Source organism: Adiantum capillus-veneris, unplaced genomic scaffold (genome assembly GCF_014529385.1).
Source record: "Adiantum capillus-veneris isolate H3 unplaced genomic scaffold, ASM1452938v2 Hic_scaffold_325, whole genome shotgun sequence".
In the NCBI taxonomy this organism is placed as follows: Eukaryota; Viridiplantae; Streptophyta; class Polypodiopsida; order Polypodiales; family Pteridaceae; genus Adiantum; species Adiantum capillus-veneris.
The window spans coordinates 1,272,890-1,282,925 of record NW_028221436.1 but is presented as its reverse complement, the minus strand read 5'-3'; positions in this window follow the sequence as shown (position 1 = coordinate 1,282,925).

Sequence of the window (10,036 nt, the reverse complement as noted above, 5' to 3'; positions counted from 1 at the left end):
TGCATATCTCCCTCGTGCAGTATGCCACCATCAGTCAACAAACGACTGACAACCCCAACTGCAAATGCTCCCACTGCAGCTGCGATATCCGATCTCAAGATCAACATCTCATACATGAGACCATAGAATGCCGATGCAATGCTAGCGGGCCCTGCTAGCTCTACGGAGCATGCATCAACATATATATCCCTGGCAATAGGCATCTCTAACTGACAAGGCGTGTCAGCCACATGCATCTCCTGACTGTCCACAAAAGACGCATCAACCTGTCGTGCAACCTCAGAGCAAACCAGCTACTCTAGGTGTCTGCTGCAAGACATATCCTGCACAACTATATCCCCATGCTCACTGTCGAGCATAGAAAGGAATGACTGCATAATCGCTAACATCTCAGTCTCCTCTACAATCATCCACTGCAAACATGACCACTCAATCTGTTGTGACTCACTAGAGCTCTCATGCTCTAACTCCGTATGCATAGACTCTTGCACAACGTCCTCCTGTCGTGACTCACTAGAGCAAGACCGCTCTACCTGTCTATCCTGCATAGAAGTATCTCGCACAACTGACTCTCTGCTTTGCTCAGTCACTAGCAAAGCATGCATGTCTAACTCTGTCACCTCTCTGTGTGACTGCTGAAGTCGTGCCCCAACTGTGTGCACAACGAGCTCACTACTCTGCACTCCATGCAAAGTACCCTGCAACCCATGAGCAAAAGAGACTCGGCTGCTCTCTCGCTCTCTACCTGGCTGCATGATCACAGAGACAACACCGTCTCTCCCGTGATCCACATGCAATGGGTAACCTGTACCACGCCTGGCACCTCTCGCAATCACTAGCGAACCCAAATGCATCACAAAATCTCGCTCTCGTAGCGAAATCTGACATCCACTATCCCGTAATTGTCTGACTGAGATCAAATCCCATCTCAGATCTGGCACATAACGCACATGACGCAGGGTAAATCTCATACCAATGGGCAAGGACAAACATACGTCTCCTGCACCCTCAATGTCATACACAACACCATCAGCCATGTGCACACAACCAAGTCTCCCACTAGAAAACGTGCTAAACCACTCACGATGCGACGTGACATGGAAAGTAGCATCTGAATCTAGTAACCAATGTGAAGACAATGTGTAATCCGACATGTAATCCGTAGACATAAGATCGTCTGAAGACAAGCTAGATGTAAATGTGACATCGCCGTCACAAGCATACTCAGTAACCATCGTAATGATCTCACTAGCATCTGTCATGCCCAAATCTGCATCACGCATCTGTCGCCTCCGTTGTCTCAAACGCCTGAAACATCGACACCTAATGTGCCCTCTATGTCCACAATGCCAACATGTCAAGTCTCTATGCCGTCGAGACTTGCGTGTGGGACCAATCTCTCCCATGGACATAGAAGTGGGACTAGACTCCCCTGTAGACATGGATGTCGCGTACATAGCATGTAAACTCTGCCATAAAGCATGAGTTGTAGTCTCTCTCGAGACCTGCCAGTAAACACACTCAACCAAATGCAAATGAATCGTAGACATTGCTAACTCATCAAGATCCTGTCAATCATCATCGCGCATAGACTTGGGCTTCGCCGATAAACCACGCAAGGGTTTATCCTGCCCCAAATCTGTCAATGCAATAAGCATATGCTCCTTCCAAGCAACAAAATCTGCACCATCAAACTGTGTCAGACCATAACGCTGGAAGTCAAATGAAAAATCAGCCATAATGCTCGCAAAAGAGCAACCAACAATGAGTAGCAAATGTCAACCAAATCAGCCCTAAACTGGCTCGAATCGCATCAACAAAAGTCTGCAAATATGGCTATAAAATATGGCTGCAAATCAGCCCCAAAATTCATCTCTTAAACAGCTGCATAAACAAGTCACAAACGTGTCCCAGATCAGCCTACAACTGAGTCATACATGGACACCTGCAAAGAGGAAACAATGGCTGAAAATTCAGCACCTAAATAAGCCCTCAAACCTGCCTGTAAACTTGTAAACCTGTAGCTGAAACCTGCTGAAAAACCTCAAGCCATTAGTGCTCGAATCCGGCTACCTAGCTCATAGCCACACAAGCATACATCACAATACTCACTCCTGTGAGTGTGCCAAGATAACTGTACGCCTGTCAAACCCGTGAGCTAATCACCAAGCCCACAATGTGCGGTATCGATGCATACACACACACAAATCTCCCACCTGCAGAGAACATCGCACACAAATGCTGAGTGCAACCCGCAATCTCTACCTAGATCACAAAAATGATGCGCATAAAACTCATGGGAAAATTTTGCCAGAGTTTCGTCAGTAAAATGGCCACAAAACCAGTAACCAAACTGACTGCACGCTCAAAACCATGAGCAACCAAAGCACATCAAACCGCACTCCAAATGCATGCACCAATCTCCACACTTTGCATATATCATTGCAAACACCTGCAAATCTAGTACACAAATATCTGCTCTACCTGTGACTGCCAAAAAACATGCTCGAGGCATACATTGCCGAGCTCAAAATGCAATCACATTATTCTCCCTGAGCATCAAACCACATAAGGCATACATCGTATCCTCCCACCTGTGAGGAAACTTGCAGCAAATATCACTCTCACATCTCATAGCAAACCATGTGTGGAATCCTCGACACACAATAAACAACTGCTACTGCAGTAAATTAAGTGTTCATAATTTTTAAATTCTGATATGACAAGCGCGTCCGGAGCGTGCCAAAACCCCAAGGTAGACTCCTGGATCACATGTATCCGAGTCCGGGTGTGAAAGCTATGCCAAAAACCTCCGTTTCGACCCAAAAACGCAGCATAAACTGCCAAAAGAGGCCTGAAAAATGCAGCTCCTCAACCGTAGCTCGAATGAGGTTTTTGATGGCTCGAATGGCTTCGAAGGGGGGGTAAAACGCCAGAACACTTGGCGGAAACGCTCTCGAAAAGCTGAATTTGCCGATGCCGAAGTCGAAACCCTGTTTGCACTCTTGAAAGTGCGCGCGCGCGGACGCGATTTCGGGAATGAAACTGGCTCTCCGCTGTCGTCGTGACTGTGCACACACGCGCTCCCTCCGCACCTACGCTCTGATACCCAATTGAAGGGGATTGGGGAGCACCACAGACGGAGAGTGAGAGAGAGAAGGAGACACACGATGCACAGATATGGGTGGGGAGACTCCAAAGAGTGAGCAGCCCCCTATACACTTATGCTATGTATAAGGTATACAAGTCAGTGGGCGCCTAAACTCTGGGCGGTCGGGCAAGGCACTGGCGCCTATACCCCAACACTTCTTATATCGATCTTGAGCTTGCTTAACATTCTGTTGAGCAACTCGAAGCATGTCAAAATGGTCTTGGAGAAAATCCTTCACTTGTTGTATCTTCTCCTTAGCCAACCCCACGGTAACGGGTGATCTAGGTTGAAATCCATACAAAAGCATAAATGGACTAAACCCTGTAGTCACATGCTTTGAACTATTATAAGCAAATTCGAATATAGGTAAGTAGTTTTCCCAACTGGTTTGCTTCTTGCTAACATACGCTCGTAGCATATCCTCTAGCACTTGATTAACTCTTTCTCTTTGACCATCCATTTTTGGATGATCAGCCATACTTAGATTAAGTTTAGTTTCCAGCTTTTGGAACACAACTCTCCAAAAGTGATTATTGAACTTTCGATCTCTATAACTAATGATACTAGTTAGAAGATCGTAGAGTATATATATATGCTCTACAAATAGCCGTGCTAATTCTGGTGTCTTAATCGTAGTCTTAGTGGGAATGAATCGACCCATCTTTGTGAGACGGTGGACAATTACCCATATGGCATCATGGCCACGATTTGTAGTAGATAATCCTACTACAAAATCCATAGAGATACTCTCCCACTTACCTTGTGGAATCTCTAAAGGATGTAAAAGGCCACCTACCTTGAGGCGTTCTGCCTTATTAACTTGGCACTATTAGCAGTTTAGTATGTACTCTTGAACATCATGATGTAAGCCCGGCCAATAAAACTGTCATCGAACTAAGGCGTACGTCTTACAAATACCTGGATGACCAGCACTTGGACTAAAGTGACACTCAAATAAGATTTGGCGCCTAGTGTCTGAGTCCTTTGGCACACATACTCTACCCTTGTGGAGTAGGTAGCCATCATCAAATGGAAAAATTCTTCCATCACTTAAGCTCTTCCTAAGTAGGGGTGTAGCTCTATGTGTTGGAGTTTTTATCTGCGCGTGCAGAGACATGTTGATCTGGCTGTACAGATACATGTAAGTATGAGGGATCCTTTTTTAAAACTGCACTCCATACTTTAGCATATGATTGATCTTGTGCACACTTGCTACGTAATGACTCCAAAAATCCACTCTTTATTTTTGTGAAAGCAAGTGAATTAATCTGAGGCATCCGACTTAGTGCATCCGCTACTACATTATATCGCCCATTGCAATATTGTAGCTTACAATCATAATCGTGAAGGATTTCTGCCCATCTAGCTTTACGGCCCTTCAAGTCCGTTTGAGTAGTAAACCATTTCATACTCGCATGGTAAAAAACTACTTCAAACTCGGCACCATATAAATAGTGTCGCCACTTTCGTAAAGCGTGAATTATGGCATAGAGCTCTCTCTCATAGACAAAATAATTTTGTTGAGGTCTATCTAACTTTTTACTTTCAAAGGCTATAGGTCTTCCCTCCTGGAGAAGTACCGCACCAATTGCTTTATCACTAGCATCAGTCTCTACCACAAACGGCTTAAGTGGGTCCACGATTGCTAGGATAGGAGCAGTGGCTATAGCTACCTTGAGCTGTTCAAAACTGCATTTTTGGGCTTCTTCTCAAGAAAAGGTCTTACCTTTTGCTTTAAGTTGATCCATCATAGGAAGAGTGATTTTGGCATAATCACGGATATACTATCGATAACATCTAGCCATGCCTAAGAATATTTGAAGCTCCTCAACCGTGTTGGGATGTGGCCATCAAAGAATGGCAGTGACCTTGTCAGTGTCCATTTTGATCCCAAAATAAGAGATCACATGACCGAGGTAATGTATCTTTGTTTTAAAGAAATCGCACTTGCTTTGCTTAGCATACAACACGTGAGCTCGTAACTGTTCGAATACTAATCGTAAGTGTTCTATATATTCATCTTCAGTCTTACTGTAAATGAGAATGTCATCAAGGAAAACCACAAGAAATTTTCCAAGATAGGTACGTAAGACACTATCCATGAGTGTCATAAATGTAGCTAGTGCATTGGTTAAACCAAAAGGCATAACCGAAAATTCAAAATGCCCGAACCGTGTTCTAATGGCAGTTTTGGAGATATCTTGCAAAAGGATATGCACCTGGTGGTATCCTGAACAAAGATCTATCTTTGTATAGTATCTTGCCCCATGGAGTTGATCAAACAACTCATCCACTCTTGGCAGAGGATACTTGTTCTTGATGGTTATGGCATTTAATCCGCGATTGTTGGACGGATACACCGCGACGGACGTCAGCACAGTGAGAACTCACCTAACATATAATGTCAGCTAAGGACGAAGCTCGACCCGCAGGCGCGTGGAAGCAAGCATAAGGTGTCAACCTACACTCGACCGACTCCTAACTAAATCCTACAGAGGTCTCTACCAATTGTCTAAGTCACAGCCTTCAAGAGTGCATAAGAGGAAACTTCCTACAACGCTTTCTAGAGCCAAACACCCATCAAACAATCTCAAAACACCATAGAACTTGAAGGAGACCCTACTAATACCAATAGGTCGCTCTCCCTAAGGTTTATGAACCAAAACCCCAACCCAAAACACACGGTGCAAAATCACGTAGGATGTCTGACCGAAATTTGCAGGTCTTCGTTTTCGAAATCTAAAGTGCCTAATGTGTAGTTCTACTCAATGTGAACGCGTGGATATGCTGCAATGCAAAATCAGACAACGTATGCTCACTAAATCACCAGATGAAGCTCGTAGAAGGAGCTCGCAAAACCGGACCGTACGCGCGCAATGTAGGTATCGGTGTGTAGCTCTCATCGGGGGCAACACGCTGTACTTCTTCGCACTCGATTTCGACCACCGGTGCATACGTAGCGTCAAGATGAAGCTCACACTCTCTCTCGCACACAGTATGCTCACTCACAGACTTCAAAACTTGTTTTATTTAAATGACAAAAGGTTTTTCATTAAGGTCAAAAAGTGGTATATATACCTTACGATTCTCAAACCCTAAAGTTCCAAATCAACCATCTACTCCATCTAACTATCAACACTGGGATACAATCTGGAAACTTATGTAAGTCCCAATATTTACAAGGTGAAAAATTAGGTTGTATTATCAGGTTTCTTCAATAAATGAATAATTACAAAAAATGATAATCTTCTGAGTAGTTAGTTGTCGTGGGGTGTGTCCAGCTTCTAACACTCCCCCCTCCTTGCTCATGTCGTCCCCGACATGGCCGTTGATCTGCTTCTTCATCGTATGGTTTCACGCATCTTGATCAGTGATTCATATCTTGCATGTAGGTTCATCATTGTTGGGCCAAAAATATCAGTGTTTATTGTGAAGAAGCCGGTGTAGAACGCTTCTTCAAAGGCCTGGAGGTGATAGGATGGTAGAAACATTATCCTTTGATACAACGCATGTATCACCTCCTTGGAAGTCTGACTAGACAGATCATAAGCGCATCTGTAAGTATCTTGGAACAAGAAGATATTGTCTGTCACCTGGCCTGGCTTGAATGTCTCAAATACTTCTAAGAGGGTTTTGCAGATTTTCTTCATCATGATGCACGTAAGGTCAGGTGAGCCAGTGAACAATTTGATGGCACCCGTTAGGGTTTTCACCATGTATTGGACACTTATTCTCTCACCTGCCTTCAAGCTCAGCAGCTTAGGGTAATTCAGCCAAGTGGGTTGGCTCCTTTGTAAGATCTCCTGGGCTTTCCACGTCCTGATCCTTGGTAGAGGACAAAAGCTGAGGTTGTCTCTGATGTTTTTCGGTGCCTCTACCAAGTGGATCAGGTATTGTGGGTACTTTGTGAGCCAAGCCTTCCTCCATTTGGGCTGACAGTCAACTATTAGCCTGACCCCTTCTGGTTGGGAGATATCTGCATTGTGGAGTGGCACGGTCGGCTCTTCTCTAATCCTGTTATTGATTGTGGCAGCTTCATATTTCAGCAATGGATATGGGAGAGAGGGTTGAAGCCATTCGCGCCTGAGGTTGCTGGCGTCAATCTTCTGGATGGTCATGGACTTGAAAACCCTCTCCTCCCACTCCAAGGCTTCCTTTGTTGTCTCTCTGATCTCCACCTCTATTGCTTTACGCAACTTTTCTTCCTCTTCCTATGTTAGATCATGTGGCTCTTGAGAGGATCCTTCTAGGATTTCCTCTTGCATAGGTGTGTCCATCGGATCTGCCACATTTTCTAAATCAATGCCTTCATTGGCCGCTGGCCTTGTTCCCTCTTGCTCTCCGGCTTGCTGTCCTCTCAGCTCCTCAATCTGCTTTAGGAGTTTCTGTTTTTTTTTTATTCAGCTTCTTCGCCCATATTCACGAGGAGGTCATTCAATTCGGCGTTTATCCTCTCCGCCTCCTCGAGCTTTCTTTTTATACTTTCTACTTCCTCTTGCAGGGCTTTTTGGTCTTCTTCCATTCTTGTTTGCATGACAATAGACCCTTCTGACATCATCAATCTTTGCTTTTTCTCTAGAGTCAGCTCCTTCTGAAGTTCTTGCATCTGTTCTTCATAAAGTTGAATTTTCGTAGTGATGTGAGTCGAGCTAGTAGCTCTGACTCTGGCAAGGGATGCCCGCAGCCTCTGGATGGTCTGATCTTTCACTTTGAGCTAGTCCTTGAGCTCAAGGACCTCATCCTCGCGGGCTTCTTGATCTATCTCCGCCTTTTCTTTGGCGTTTCGCATGGCTTCAACTTCTTTAGATTCCTTAGCCAGCTGTAGGGTCAGGTTATCCCTTTCCCTCTCGGCATCTATCAGTGATTTGCTGAGTTGCTGACATTCCTCTGCAACTCCTTCATTCTTTGTGCTGCTGCCTGATTTTCTTCCTCCATTGCCTGGCATCTTTGCAATGCCCTTGCTAGGCTGGCCTGTAGCTCCGCTTCTCTCTCTTTCTACCTTTGACTTTGTCCTTGCAAAGAGTTTACTTCCATCTTTATCTTCACTTCAATGGCCTTGAGAGCTGCCATCTCACTTTCTGAAGCCATGGACTGCGCTCTTAACCCGGTTAGCGTCGTCATCACCACATCCCAATTGTTGGAGGGCGGGTGCAGGTCCACTGTATCTCTGGCCATTTCTTTTAGTTCTACTAACCTGATGCCTTGCATTTGTTCCTTAGGTCGTGTGCTTGCCAAGTCGAATGCGACTGTGGCAGCCTCTTCTTTCGTGTATCCTGCTGCTAGCAGGTCCAAAAATGTGTTATATGAATCATTTTGTTCTTGTTGCCCACTTCGAGGCTTTGTCTCCTCACTTTTGGGTTTAACCTCTTCCCTTTCCTGGCTTTGTTCTCTCTTGGGCTCCTCCTGGCCTTTGTGTTTGTCTTCCTCCATTTTATCTTCTTGTGGAGGGTTGTGAGGAGGTGGTGAGGGCGGTGAGCTGGGTTTAGGGCTGGCCGGTAGAGATGTAGGCTTTTTCTTTAAATCTCTGTCTGTCTTAGTTTTTCTTTCTCTCTCTTGGCTCTCTTACTCATCTAGCAGTTTCTGCCGTATTTGCTCCACTTCCTCCTTTGTGAAAGGTACATGCGGTATATTTTCTGAGGCGGCATCAAGAATCTCAAAATTTTTGATATAATCCTCGAATCTATCCCTTTGCACTCTTCGGGATGATCCCGACATTGCTTCTAGAGAAGGCTTCCAGAGTTCACTTAAATCACCTTTAAGGGCTCTTTCTGCTCGGAAGCTCTCCATCAGCCGCTCTAGTCTTGCCGCTTTTTGTGACTTTGTCTCTTTTGCAGGCACTTGGGCAAATTCTTTCTTTCCTTTCTTTTGTTCTGGCTGCTCTTCTTGAACAGGCTCTAGCCGTCTTTTCAATCTTGTGGCAACCCTTAGTGCTCTTTGTGGCTCGTCCTCTTTGTCTTCTTTTAGCCTCAGCTAGTCGTTCTGAGACAGGGGGTCAGTCCATCTTCCTTTTGCGTGTAATGCCCCATAAATCACCTTAGTGATTAGTTCTCCTGGCACAATATACGTTGGCTTCTTGTTACCCATCTTCACTAGGTTGTCATGTACATATGCTGCATAGTTGATTATCTTTGGAGTGCTCTTCATCATTGCCCAAGTGAACGTCGTGGCAATTGCTCCTAGCGGCATTCGGTACTTTTGTGGCCGCTTCGTGCACATATGGAAGTATTGGTTGTACAACTGACTCATGATTGCCACTCTTGGGTTGGCAATATCTTCAAAAGTGTAGTTTCCTTTCTTCTCATTGTACACCTTGACATCATCCCTTCTTTTCGTTACACTATCCCCCTTGTTGGAGAGGTCTAGTGCATCTGCTACAACCTGCTCAGTGATGATTATTTCTGTTTCTGGCCTGCCTTGTAGATCGGTTACTTTGGCCACTCCATCTTCTTTGATGGTTGTCACAAACTCCCAGACTCTCTTTATGTCAACCCCTGCCGACACTGCTTCAAAATAGTTGTGGAGATCAATCTTCTCCAAGTACCCCGCCATCTTGCTTCTTACGAACTCATTGAGTTCTCGTGGCAGCATTGGTAGCTTCCCTTCAGTGTCTTTGAACACTCCTTGGTAGATCTTTAGGTCGTTGGACTCTAACAGATCTTCTTGGATCCATGTGCTGGTGGGCTTTAGTGTTCCTTCTGGTATGACGAAGGGCTCCACTTCTTCTAGTTAGTCCTTAATGGTCATTCTTTTCTTCTTTGCCGGTGACTTCGCGGCTGCAATAGATCCTGTTGCACTCAGTAGTCCGAAGTTAGCGTTTTTTCCATATTGGCTTAGAAACTGAGTTTTAACTTTCCAAATGACTTGAAAATTGAAAATAAATCTCAA